At 37.0% G+C, this 14902-nt stretch overlaps 1 protein-coding gene across 1 annotated transcript in view; it reads left to right on the top strand.

Annotated features, from left to right (window-relative positions):
- Positions 1–935: 935 nt before the first annotated feature.
- Positions 936–14902, top strand: part of cntn2 (contactin 2) — a 39560-nt gene continuing 25593 nt past the window's right edge. Inside the window, exon 1 of the mRNA XM_053484335.1 lies at positions 936–1174. The gene's annotated coding sequence lies outside the window, so the exon portion shown is untranslated. The remainder of the gene's footprint in view (positions 1175–14902) is intronic.

Genomic DNA, 14902 nt, shown 5'->3' with positions numbered 1-14902 from the left:
AAGAACTACAGAAGGTAATAGACATATAAATATTTTTTGACACATCATCACTTTTAATACAGTCAGAGCATATCAGGTTAAAAAACAATGTGGTTTAGATAGAAATCTAAAATAAGAATATCTTCTAGAAATACCAATAGATTAAATGTAAACATTTTGCTGGCATTTTTGGGTTCACTTGTACCCTTATAGGAAAGGATGCTGCATTTATAGCCTTATAATTCATGTATATCCTGATCTAAGTAATGATGCTTTAGAAAGTAAACTCTACCACAATTATCGAAACACCAAATTATGCTATATCTTTTGGGAAAATAATGCTTCATACTTTCATATAGGGTACAAGGTGGGGTACACCTAGATGCCAATTCATTGCAGGGCACACACTCATTCACACACTACGGGCAATTTGGGAAACCCACCAAACACGGAAAGCAAATGCAAACTCCATGCACACAGGAGGCGGGAATCGAACCTGAACCATGGTGGTGGTGTACAAAAGTACAAAATGCAATGTGCAATTTCATGTTGCATGTTAACAGTGATAATAAGTTGATCTAAGTGCCATCCATTTCAGTTCACAGGGGCTTGTCCTTGTCCGTACTACAATAGCTTGCAGTAGCTTACATCCAGGTCCAGGCAATGTGTGTGTGTGTGTGTGTGTGTGTGCTTTTAATCAAACGTGTGCAAATTTCTATTGGAAAGGAGTGAAATGGGGGGTTGGGAGAAGATTGTACACTCCACCCCCACCACAAGACAATACGGTGAGTCCTGCAACCAAAAAAAACAGGGGGGGGGGTGTATTCTTATAGGTAGTAGATATTTTCATTTGTATTGTATTGTTCAAAGAGAGAGAGAGAGAGAGAGAGAGAAAGAGGGGAGGAGCTGATGATGTGTGATGAGAAGGTGGATTGGCGCAGGGAGAGGAAAGAAGGAGGGATAATGCTTTAGGATATGAAAGGCAGTAACATAGAGCAGGAGAGGAAGCATCATCAGAAACGAGACATTGAAAAATCTGTGAGGAAAATCGCAGCAGCCGCCGTTGATCCAGTGCTGATTGGGATCACAGGGCGGTTGATGCGCGCGGCGTCGTTCTCCTGTTCTGCGCAAATACCGCCGGAGTCTCTACAGCATCAGCAGGAGGAAAATCGCCACCCTCATCGCGTTGATCAAGGTAAGACTACAACCAACGCAAGATATGATGACTAGAATCTGTTTAAGTTCCATCTTTACACGTCGGTCTTTCCGTTCGGACGCGGCGCGCTGATTTAATGGTGTGGGGTTAAATAGAGAAACGTCCCACATCCGGCTACTTACGCAATAGCTGTTTTGTTCTTCTGCCATAAAACGTAATCGAATCAACTAAGTCGAATTCTAGCTTGTATCACCTGGTTCGTATAATACAGATGTAGCCCAGAGATGGTGGTCTGGTGTATGTTGTGTACGCGGGATGTTGGATGGTGGATGTTGTCCGCAGCGGGTGATGAGACTTTGACGCTTCGCTTCAGGTGTTCAGGAGATCTGACAAAGTATCTACCAACACAGGTGCACTGGATAATAACTTCCTTTTTCATGGTAAAAAATAAATTAAATAATATCGACTTGTTTAACCTAAATATTACCAACATGTTTTGCCAGGCAGTTAAAAAAAATAATCCAATTGAATTAATTATTTTATTAAGTCCCAATAAAAAGCCTGCCTTATTAAGAAGGCACTAATAAAGCCTGAAATATGTTTAAATCGTCAAGAAATAATATTCAGCCAAAACACAGTATACAGTAATACAAAAGATAGTGTGTTCGCCAAGGAAGACGTTTATGTGACATGGAAGTGACCAATCTTACTTCCATACAAAAATTTTACTTTATTCATTTGGAGAGATGATTTTAAAGGTGCCACAAAAATGTCAATTTTCAGCTGTCCCGCTTCAAACAATAATAATCTATCATGCAAATTTATCATATTTCTTTGAGTATTGATTCCAAAATTGGTGTAAGCTTCTCAAAGCATATGAACTGTAAAACAGTTGCTTGCATTAAAATATTCTGCGTAACATTAAGCATATCCCCCCCCCAAAAAAAAAATCTGTAGTGTCTGTAACCGTGTTACATTCACATTGCAATATCTTAACAATTTAGCATTTTAGAAGAATACACTTTTTCAGGTTTATGTTTTGTCTCTAAATTGGTCAAGTTTAATCTGAATTATAATTAAAATCATTGAAAGATTTGAGTAAAAAAAGTTACTGACACTACATAAAAGAGCATAAAATTGTGTTTAGCAAATGTGTTTCTTTTTATCTGATAAAAATATAATTGTGTTTGCATATTTCCAAAAAAAACAAAAAAACAAGCAAGGATCGGGAGATAAGAAGCATTAGGTATTATGAAAAATTGAGTTACTGTATATGATCCTAGGTGAGGCACTTTTTAGCACCAATATCATAATTTGAAAATTAACCTTCTGTTGGTGCCTTTATAAGATCCTGGGCTCAGTTTTCTTAAACCATTTAACTCATATAATTTTGTAAGCTCGCATTTAAGAGTGATCTTTGTGCTGGGATACTTTTTGAAAATATAAGCACCTATATAAGAAATTTGCATAGATTTAAACAAAAATCATGATGAGATATAAAATGTTTTAATTAATAGAAGTAAAGTTGCTTTACATTGTACAAACACTGTGCCTAATTATAATCTTTCACTTTTTTTCAAACTATGCTGTAGTGTGCATGATGTTTGGCCGATGTATGCACAAAAATGTCTTAAATTTTATATTATATTCTATATACACAATCATAAATGGGTTGAATTAAACTTTGCACACGTCATGCAAAATGTAGGTGATATTAATTAAAGAATCAGAATTATTAGTTAACATTCCATAACACTTAAAAAATATTATTAAAATGAATGCTAAATTTTATGCACTCTGCACCATTTTTTTTTTTTTTTTACCATTATTGTGAAGATGAGATAATAGCCAAAAGATTCAGTCCTGACAACTTAGTTCAACTACCAATAAATCAAAGAGATTAGTATCCTCTGAGAGTTAGTTATGAGCAATTTCATATAAAGGTCAACCTTACCATGGGGAAAAATCGAAGTGTCCTTTCCAAACCATACTAATACACTTAAAATCCTACATTTGCTCATATTGGCTAAACTTATACATGTAAATTGAACAGTAAAATTTAATACTGAGCACAATTTTTTTTAAACTACAAAGCAAAAGGGAGTAAAAAATTTATATTAAGTATTATGTCAAATGCTTCATCTTAAATCAGCATGCTCTTTATATAGTTTGTAGAGGACTGATTCGAACACATCTTATCCATAATGTGAAAATGTCCATCCATACGGCCAGTTTATTCCAAATCATTTATTCCAAACATTTTCAAATCTACAGTTTTTGTCTTCATTCACACCTCTTTCATAGTACGAGTGTAATGCTGTTCTGCAGTTGTCTTTAAAATTCACAGAGTTTGTAGAAAATCTATACTTTCCATGAAACATTTGTCCTTTTTAATGTCACATCTTCAACACTAATAAAATGATGGATATTTTCAACAGGTAAATAATTCTATGAATTTTGAGAATTTGTTTTTTTTTGGCCAAAGGGATTACATGAAAAAATTATACAGATTGATTCACTGATACTAGGCTTGCCCATGTTCTGAGGCTTTTTGTTTCCCTAAATGTCACATCCATAACGCTGGAACGGCCCTGATAATAATCAGATGATGAGAATGCCTTACTTACACTATAATAAGTAGTCACCAGCGATAGTGACAATGGCTTCTTCAGTACAAAATAATGACCCATTTGTTTGGAATTTGGAATGGACATTGAATATAACATGTTAAATTTAGTGGCCATCATAAGAAAGATCCATCCATCCCATCCATCTATTAACCTCTGTAGTCCAACTAGTGACCGCGGAGGGCAATGGTGACCATTTTTCCAAAGAGGTTAATTTCCCGCCAATTTAAAAAACCAGTTAGCATAATCTGCATGTCTTTGAACTGTGGGAGAAAAAAGAAAGGAAACTTACCAACCACAGAGAGAACATGCAACTCCCTGCACACAGATCCCAAGGCAGGAATCGAACCCGGACCCTGGAGGCGCAAGGGGACAGTGCTAACCACTAAGCCACGTGCTTCCTTAAAAAAGATAGACATTATCAATTGGGCAATGTATACTTATGTCTTTCATAACTCCTGGAGTAGGTGTAAAGGACCTCTTGTGTATTGTACATTCTTGTAAAGCTACCTCATGCATCAAAACAATGAGGACAATGAGGATGACTCTCAAATAACACAACACAGATTTAACACTGTAAAGCTTTTCTCTTAATTAGAGGTTCGATGGTGTGGAACTATAGCAGTATAATATGACAAGGAAATCTAAAATAGTGCTATTAGGGTCATGGATGCCTGATTTATATGAAGGTTTGTTACACGGCAGCAAATCCTTATTTACTTTACTATTAATTTCCTGCTAATTTACCGAATCTAATTTAGAGCAATTGGACAATAAGTGAAGAGAATGTGTATTTGAGTTAGACAGCATGTTAAAATCTAGAAGCCACATTTCCCAGGAGAGTGTATGTCCCGGGGCTGTTTGAGGAGTCAGAGGACAGTGAAGGCATTGAGCGAGAGCCTAGTAGTGGTGGCAGAAAGAAGTTAAAGTGGCGGCAATAGCAACTTGCAAGTAAATTAAAGTTCAGTGAAGCAGCATTGGAAAGCATAAAGCAGAATGCTAATGCTGTGCTGAATCTGGCCTGACATCATAACCAGCAGCCTAGGCATCTGCTAAGGTGTTCAACCAGAACTGAAAATGAATAGAGGAAAGAAAGGAGGAGGAGACAGAACCGGGAAAAAAATGCGTCCCTTTAGAATCTGCATTGAGAATAATTAAATTAAGATCTGATTTTCCCTAAAATTATCAATGACCTGTAAATTTGTATGAAATACCTAATGTAACTATAACCTACTGTAATAGTATGAGAATGAGGGCATGCATCTGCCTTGCCTCATGAAATTCTGTATATTCTTATACTGTTATTATTCATTTGCATTTTTGTTATAAAGCACAAATATCAAAATATTGTGTAAAAATTGTTTTCATTAGATCAGTGTGAATTCAGTAAGATTTATGGTTTGAATGCTAATATTGCAGATATCCTATATATGTCCAAATATGTCCAAATATCATATCCAAATATGTACACACTTTTCCATATGGTGAATATTTAGAGGCAAGGCCTGATTGCATTTCTCTCAGCTATTTTCAATGTTTCTCCTGTCAGTATAAGGTCAAATTGAATACTTGAAGGATAGGTTTGGTCAATGCATGCAGAAATATAACAGGAAGAAATATTGGCTTGTCAGTCATACCTTTCATAAAAAAAAAATCCTAATAAATACAATGAATATGAAACAAGTGTCAGTGTCACCAATATTCCAGTCAATGAGCACACAAATACATTGTCTTTACTTTCGTTAAGTGCTGTTTATATATATCTTACTTGTCATTCTTATTGATTATTCTCTCTTTGATTCTCTCACGACCTTGCTTTGGCAAAACCTGGAGTGGTGTGTGTATACTGGGGAAAGGGAGGGGGTTGGGGGTAGTGGTCACTGTGATTAAGTAGAGGCCCTTTAGTGTGACCACATCATACAGTTTGGTTTCACTAAGGTACACCAGCTGCAATTTTCAAATTTCTACAAAGCTGCTAGTTTTTGGCCCATAATCTGTTAACTACTAATATCCCTATCTCACCTACGCGCGCAGTAGCCGAAGGTTTGGTTCATCATGATTCACCGCGGATTTTGACGCTGTGAGTACGTTTCCATCTTTCCGCGCGTCAGTTGTCACATAGGTGAGATAGGGGTATAACAGCAGGAAGAACAGAGGGGGGCGGGTTATCGGGGCCGGGGCTTGTAGGACGAATTTTCACACAAACACACACACACTAATGGATTGGGAATGACCGCTTTCTGGCTCACGGATTACATAAATTGTCTAAATAACGGATTACATTTTTGAAAAAAATAACTAAGGGTTAGTCCACACGAAGCCGGTGCGTTCCCTATCCGATCATTTTTTTTTCGTAAACACGGCGTTGTCTCAAGAAATATCTGCGTACACACGAAACCACTGAAAACGGTGTAGTATATATGCCAGACCAGTATGGGGCGCTGTAATTCTGCCATAGAGATACACTATACACGGAGAAGAAGACTTTGACCATGCGCATAACCTTGCGCGCTGTATACGAACCAAGATGGTGTTGTCCATTATCGTTTGTTGCTCATAACAGTTGCATAGAAGCAATAGATTTTGCTGTAATAAAGCTAGTAGGCTTTGTAGCAACACGAACACAATCATGTAGTCCGCCATTATTGTTGGCGTTGTTGCTGTTACGTGTGACGCAGCCGACACGTGATGTGATGACATCATCGTTTCACAAAATATACGGATTGGCCGTACACACGAAACCGCAAGGGTGTCGTTTTCAGATTTATCCACTTTGGGACCCGGTTTAAAAAAATAGCGGTTTCAGTCTCCTAAAACGTCGGATCCGTGTGGACGAAACGCCAAAAATTAAATACGATAAAAAATTTATACGTATACAGCGAAAAGCATCTCCGTGTGGACAGGCCTAAGTAACTGAGTACTTAAATGGCGGACTTAATGGGTTAGATTACTCGTTACATCAAAAAAGTAATCCGAGTACTCTAACGCATTACTTTGTAACACGTTACACCCAACACTGCTGAACACAGGGACTCCGGCAGCTGTATCCTGTATGCACTGTGCATACATTTTTTTATTTTATAGTTTTTATGTTACTTCCATCAGGCAGTCAATGCACATTTCTAGCTTTTTCAAAAGCTCATTTCTAAGCTGCTTATTTGCCTGCCTAGCTTAAGAGCTGACGAAAGCAGGAGTAGCACTTTGAAATGAAAGGAGTCTTGCCTTTGAAATGCATGTGGTAGGGTAATCAGAGTTTTATGGTGGTGCTGTATTGGTAACATGCAAAAAACCTAAATCAATCTCTTTTGCTGAGTAGTGGTATGTGTGTGCATTGCACTTTATATTTAGATATTGAAGGTATGAAGGCAGTTCTCATGTATAATCCTACCGGTACCCCTGACCATATAAAGCGTAGACAACGGCTTCCCACACATATATATATATATATATATATATATATATATATATATATATATATATATATCATGCCTCTTCTACAGAAAGCCATTGCCCATTACTTGTGTGTTGTATCATTATCTCTATGCTTAATTTCCTTGCATAAATATTAATGCATCATCGCTCCCAAACGATGCAAAGCCAGTGGTAGCGGCAGGTCAAAGCATCTAAAAGAAAACTATAGTATGTAAGAAATAGTGTACGGAAAAGAATGTTTTATTGTAGACAACCTTGCGTGCCAGAGAAAAAGAATTTGCCAAAATTAATTAATTATTAATTTGTTTAACTGGGCCAGGAGTTGAGAGAGCAAAATTGGCTGTGCTTTCATCGGGAGTGCAGTAAAGGGGTTCTCAGATGAAGGGGTTTGCTGCTTCTAGCAAGGATGATTTCATAAGCCAATAAGCAACAAGAGACTCGGTGGAACGGTGTTAAAATACTGTAGTTTATTGGATAAAAACTTAAATGAAACTAGCAAATTAATTCTCTGTACTCACTTTTGCCTAAATTAGTGCTAGATTTACCTTGTCTCTAAATTTTGTGACTTTTGAGAGCCCTTTAGGTAAACTAAAAGGGGACATGGGTGGGGGGAAAAAATTGGAAGAAAAAAATTGCAAGGCCAAAACAAAAAAATGCAAGGCAAAAAAATAATAATTGGTAGGCAAAAAAAAAAAAAAAAATGTGAGGCAAAAAAAAAAGGTAGGAAAATGTTTTTTTCCGAAAAGTTCGCGAGATATCGCAAAATGTTTGCGCCTAAAGACTGGCTGCCAACCGCTAAAAAAATAAAAGAAGAAGAAAAAGAAGCATACGGGGAAAGATAATCCTCGGATATTGTTAAACAGGCATGGAGAAAATTACTGAGTAGAATTATGAATAGCTGAGTTTTACATTCAGCTTAGCCTAAAATATAAATATAAAGTCAGTATGTACTCGAGTAGCGAGTAACTGGCCAACTAGTTAGTAACGGTCACTGCTATAACTAACAAGTCTAAAAAGTCTATAAAACAGGATTTTTAGGTAACATTTATACATACTGCAAATTTATTTTGAAATGTTGTCATCTTTACTGTTAATGCTAACATAATCTAACCTGACATGATACTGTAGGTTAGGGAAAAAAATGTGAGTGCAGTCATGCTTATTCAGAATTTTTGAAGGGTATGCTTTTAATCTAAGCTCAAAGACACGCCCACTTAGCCTAGTCGGCACACAGACTCTTTCTACTCAAGGACATAACTTTATTATCTTCTTGGTTTGTACTGTATAATGGTTGGAGTGGGAATAAGCTGGAGCTTAAAAGAACTGCAGTGATGTGGAACTGAATTAGATTATGGGTTACTGGGAGCACATTTTATCCAGCTACTAAGAAATGACCCTGTCTCCATCCTCTAAACTATGACCTCAGACGGTACTGCTGAGTCATTTACAGCACTAAATTATTCAGCCACAGATGTTAATCTAAGGTTCAACCTAAGAGTGCTTTCTTATTTAACCCTGATTCACCAGAGTGGTTGTTTTCATCATTCACTCAGTGTCTAATTATAAATGGTCACTAATAAATATGTTTGACTACTAGGAGTGTAATGTCACGCATATTCATGCTGTACCAATCGATACAAGATGTTTGGATTGGTGTGTTATGATTTTCAAAATGTTCCTAATCAATTGTACATGTTCCATGTTTACATTTTTGTATACACAAACAGATTAGCCATAACATTACAACGCATGGTATTATGCCCAGAATTGTGTTGGCTTCCCTTGTGCCACAAGAAGGTCTGGTTCCTCATGACATTAGTCCACAAGACCTCTGTGCTGTGGGAAATGGTAACAGCATGTTGGCAGCAGATCCTTTTGGTGCTGTGGGTCGCAGGGTGGGGCATCTGATGGGTGCTTTATGGGATTGAGATCTGGGGAGTTCAGGTCGGTACCCTCAGGCTCTTTGCTGGCTGGGACCCGGCGCGCTCGACTGTGGTGAACTGGATCTAATTTTGTCTTTCTGTTGTATCTTGGTCAGCACTGACATTTTTTCAGCAATTTGTGCTGCATTAGCTTTTTTATGAGCTCAGGCCAGACATTAAGGGCTTTGGTCTCAGTGGGCATGGGTGATTCTTGGGTGCTTATGACGCTGTCACCAGTTTACTGGTTTATAATTGCTAATCAGTGGTAACATATTAATATTGTGGAATATGCATATAAAAATTTATTTCTAGTATAATAATAAATAAACCATCCAACAGTGGACCAAGACAAAGCAAAAACATTGGCTTTTTAACTGAAAAATGTCTTCTACAGTGCTTCTCCATGTTCATGTTTTCTAAGGCAGTTAACTCAGGGATGTTGTAGGCAGGTAACTCAGATGAGTGATGTAGATTTCTTTCTCATACAGCAAACTATATAGACAGTGTTTTAAATTTAAACAATAAAACAATATGCCCAGAATCAAGCCAATACTCATATGACCTCACTCTGTAAATGGGGATGGAGTTGATAAAAATGGTGGTTCATGGTGATATTTCATATTATGAAAGCAGAGGTGGGTAGATTAGCCAAAAAATTTACTTAAGTAAGAGTAGCTGTACTTCAAAATAATATTACTTAAGTAGAAGTAAAAAGAAGTCATCCAAAATATTACTCAAGTAAGTAAAAAAGTATTCTGTGAAAAGACTACTCAAGTACTAAGTAACTGAATAACTGTTTCAATATACGCTGACGTGTTGGCTAATAGAGAAAACACAGCAGTATGAAGCTGTTCTTTTATTAGGCGAGCATGCATAAAAATGTACAACACGTGTTGGCGATTAATTCTGTACCTAAATATTCTTATATACTGTTAAAGTAACATTTTATGTACAATTAAAGTTAACATACAGTATAATCACACAAACATGAAAAAAGTAGCAGCATGGATTTATGGGTGTTCTGCAAAATTAGAGAAAGATGCAGAAACTTTTGTTTGTGCATGCGCTAAGTGAGCGCATGTAGGATTTATTCACAGGTAGGATGAATTTATAGAAATTTAAAGACCTACATTATGCCGCCTGACCAGATTTTTCAAACGGAGTCATGTGATTATTGTTGCTGCATCTGATTGGTGAAACAGTCATGCGGTAGATCTACCGCCTGCATGTTTACAATAAATGGTTAGAAAAGTAACGAGTCGAGTGTAGCCGAATGTAGCGGAGTAAGAGTAGCGTTTCTTCTTCACAAATCTACTTAAGTAAAAGTAAAAAGTATGGTGCAGTAAAACTACTCATAGAAGTATTTTTTTCCCAAAGAGTTGCTGAAGTAAATGTAACTCGTTACTACCCACCTCTGCATGAAAGACATGATCCCCATTTACACTTTTGAGAAATAAGGTGTTCACTAAATCGTGCAAATATAGTAACAGTGCCATTTATAGCAAATAAGCAAAATAATGTGATTTTTTATTTTATTTTATTAAATATTTAGTGTTTAAAAGAATAATTCTTTGAATAGTTTGCTATACAGTAGTGCTGGTACTGTTCTTGTATAACTTAGTTCACTACGTGTTTTAAGAAAGAAAGTTATGTGCTTTTATGTGCATCCCTGACTGTATGCGTTCAGGAAAATGGCCGGTTACAAATTTGTACATGTTTACAAGGCAAATTAATAACACTTTAATGTCCTGAAAACGTACCCGACATGACTTCAAAACCAATACCCTTACATCCCATTGACCATATTAATTTATAAACAGGGTGGGTCCAGAGAAGAGGACAGCATTTTCAGAGGTCACCAAGCGTCTGCAGGAAAAAGAGGCGAGGTTAGCTTTGTGATGTGCAGTAGCTCCAGCTGAGATCTGAGTCCAGAGGTAAATAATGAGGAGAGTTTGAAGTGGCTGGAGGGTTCTTTATCTTTACTGTGAAGTAATTAGGACAGATGAGGCTTTGTTTACATCTGGTGAGAAGATGCAAGCTGTAAAACAGAGGATCATTGTCTTCCAGGCATACACAGATACTGTGATTTTACTGAGGACACTCACTGTTCCCAGTGAAGTCACTGATCATGCTTATCTCTGACTTCCTGGGTGCAAGTGTCCATAGCTCCAGTGTCATTCTACACTCAACACAGGGGATTTGTAAAGGAAACAAAGGAGTAGCTTACCGCTTATTTCACTCCGATTATAAGGAAATTTATGAGGAAATTATGAGGAAATGTAAAAATGATAAAATCTGTGATTTTACATTCTCCTCTGTGAGGCATTAGTTTAGAGTCATAGTTGGGTTATAATTCATCGCAGGGCACACACATACTGTAGACTATGGGCAAATTTTTGGAAAGCCAATTATCCAACTTGTGAACTGTGGGAGGAAACACACCAATCATGGGGAGAACATATAAACTCCATGTACACAGAGGGAGGAATTAAACCTGGCTGGGAATCGAACACAGACCCTGGAGGTGCAAGGCTAAACCACTAAGTGACCGTGCCACCCATTTGCAGCCTGTTAAACAAATCAGTTACAGGTTGACATAGTCCTGTAACAGGTTGACATAGTCCCATAATCTTTTTCATTTAATAATTTCTTGCACATTTGAAGACATGGGGGCCAGTTCCGCAGGTCAGACACAGACCATCTTAAGCACCATATGCACAACAAGAAGGAGAAACCATTATGTGGATAATTCAAGCCAAGAAAAGTGGCTCACAGATAGTGAGAAGCTTAACAGATATATATATATATATTTTTTTCTTTAAAATCAATCTTAATAAATTTCATACATACTATACAAGCGTAATGGTCCTTCTTGCACTAAATACTTATAACCCAAACATTGATAAAAATTTTGTCTTAGATGTATATTTTTACATCTTCTGCATTAGTGTCTCAGTAAAATATGTTGTTAGAGAAATGATCCTGGACACCATCTGATATTTTATCCAAAGTGAAAGTAATGTGTAAAAGAACACTGTCAGGCTCTCCAAGATGCTTGAAGTAATCAGTTAATTTTCTTGTCTAACAGTCTGGTGCAGTTTTAAAGCCGAAGCAGCCAGGCCAAATGATTATGTTTACGTGTATGGTTGCTTCAATTTTTTTAAAGCATTTTAATTTTATAGAATATTTTTTAAATGTCATAAAGACCATTGCACTGTAAATAAAAGCTGACGAAGAAAAACAATTAGCTGCTAACACAATTTCACTGCTGATCTACTTTAATTTACCTTTTTGCCACAGCATTTACTTAATTACAAAATAACAGCATGGACAGCTACTATTGTGCTGCTGCAACGTAAGTTTCCAATTAATTACTTTCAGTATTATACTCTGTAAGACTTAAATTTTACAATCTCAGCTCTATTTGACCCGCTGGAAACCCATGAATCACAATACTAAATGAAATCCAGTACATTTAACCTTGACTAGTTTACTAGTTTCTGTTTTCCATGAAGTCAGCTCAAAATGGTACTCGGTGACCTCGGCTTCTTTACTGCTTAATAACAGCTCCAAAGCACCTCTTTCATACTGAATTCTGCTTGTTGTTGTATAAAAGAAGATTAGACATCCACTGTCTGGGCCATTTAAATTAATTATATGGGATGTTGTCTGTTAATTTGTCTGTGTATCAAGTTAGTCTGCCTCCATGGACTGGCCTAATGGTGCCTCTTTTCCCTATGGAGATAAAGTAAAAAGAATCTGCTGGGGAGAAGAAATGCAAATGTTTTCATGGTCTATTATCTACTGGATAATGGGTGAAATCTACGACAACAGGTTAAACAGTCTATTAGGATTATATCAGAACATGACAATCTGCACTGTTCATTTCAATCCAGTCTGAAAGTTTCAAGGCTGCTTTGTGCTCCTCCTTTAACAGAATGGCATGATGCCATACATTTAGCCTAACTGCATATGCTGTAATGAAGGCACAGGTTTGCTGATTTTGTTTATTGTATAATTTAATTTATGGATGAAAATAGCAAAAGAAAATTTTGGTCAGCCAGTAGTGATAACCCATAACTCAAAATGCACAGAGCCCCTCCCCTTACAGAACACAGAGGAGCGATATATAAATACTCATAAACTAATATCTACATTGTAATAAGCAAAAACGGATAGTTATGTGGGTTTATAAAACATGGAGAAGTGAGTATTGTCAAGAAATTGAATCAAGGATGTAAGCAAGGCAATAAAGGAATGTTTATTTTAGGTTGCAAAGTGGCTTAGTGATTAGTACTGCTGCATTGCACCTGGGGTTTAAATCTCATCTCTGGTCTTATGTGTGAAGTCTGCATGTTCTCCCCATACTCAGGGTACTCAAGCTTCCTCCCGTAGTTCAAAAACATGCACAGTAGGTTGACTATTGTTTTCAAATTGCCTGGATTGTGTAATTGGGTAAATGAGTGTATATGCGCTTGTGCCGTGCAAGGGGCACCCCATTAACGTGAACCCTGCAGTAGTTCTCTAGGATAGGCTCCAGTCCCCCTACAATCCTACACAGAATGGTGGTATAGATGAGGAATTAACGAACTCTTTTATTTACAATAAATACCTGAAACAGGACAAGTCTATAAACATGGTTTTAGGCAAAACTAGACATAGCTCATACTTCATATTGGAGATCATCTGATTGACCTCAGGAGAGTGCTGGGCTTTGGAGATCACCATTTACCATGATTAGTGAGCTTGGCTTGGAGCTGAGCCATGCTATCGTTTTTTTGTCCCAGCAGACGCCTTTCATTAAAGTAGTGCATTTTTACAAAAAATACAATAAAATAAATCCTGGCTGATGCACATAGCATTCAAAGCTTCAGATACACTCCACTACATGACTAAATTGACCCTGAGAAACAAGGAGCTACCCCCAGAGACACACCAGCCCAGTAAGGAGTTAAAGCATTAAATACTGTAGATCCACTGGTATGCCCAGCCTGGCATTGTGCATCTTTTCCCTAGTGCTTTCTATATCTTGATTTAAGAAGTGTAGGATGTACAGGCAAGTATATTTAGTATTTAAACAAAATGAAGCAAAATAGGACTGGGATATGAAATCATATGTAAAATAATTGTACAATAATGTATGCGGTTACATAATCAAATAACAAGTAACATAAATATAGTACAAGTGATGCTGGAAACATAGGGCAATATCAGAGTTTTTAAAAACCAAAAAGTAAATCGGGAGTCATAAAAAAGTAAAATAGAAAGTTAGAAATGTCATCATACTATTGCTGTTTATAAATTTAATCGCAGTAACATAAGCGTTTCTTATTGCAAACCTAAACTTCTGAAAACATCTGCTGCTGTCAAAAATTACTGTAACATAACCCAAGAAAAGGTATTGTCTGAAAAGCCACTGAGCAGACGGCATTAAAGGTCATGTATCCTTATAGGGATACCAACACAAACAAATGGCTATGGGAGAACTCAAACTCACAGAACACATTTTCAGTTGAGTTCACAACAGGTCACTCAATACAGAAGAAACAACTTTTTTTTCTTCATGGCTTTTAGCATCACTATTTTAAAGACATATTTGCGGTAAAACCGAGCGAAATGGCTGCTATGATTAATCCAACCATCAAGACTCTTTTGTGCACTTGTGCCCACTGCTGTCTTCAAATGCAACCTGAGTACCCATTTTTGCAGGTAATAAAAAACAACGCTGATTCGACTGTTTCAATTAAAGGGCAAAATGTAAGTGCCTTCAGCCTTTCAGCAGTTTC

The sequence above is a fragment of the Clarias gariepinus genome, chromosome 23, assembly GCF_024256425.1.
Source record: "Clarias gariepinus isolate MV-2021 ecotype Netherlands chromosome 23, CGAR_prim_01v2, whole genome shotgun sequence".
Taxonomy (NCBI): Eukaryota; Metazoa; Chordata; class Actinopteri; order Siluriformes; family Clariidae; genus Clarias; species Clarias gariepinus.
This window is presented reverse-complemented; position numbering and strand designations above follow the sequence as displayed.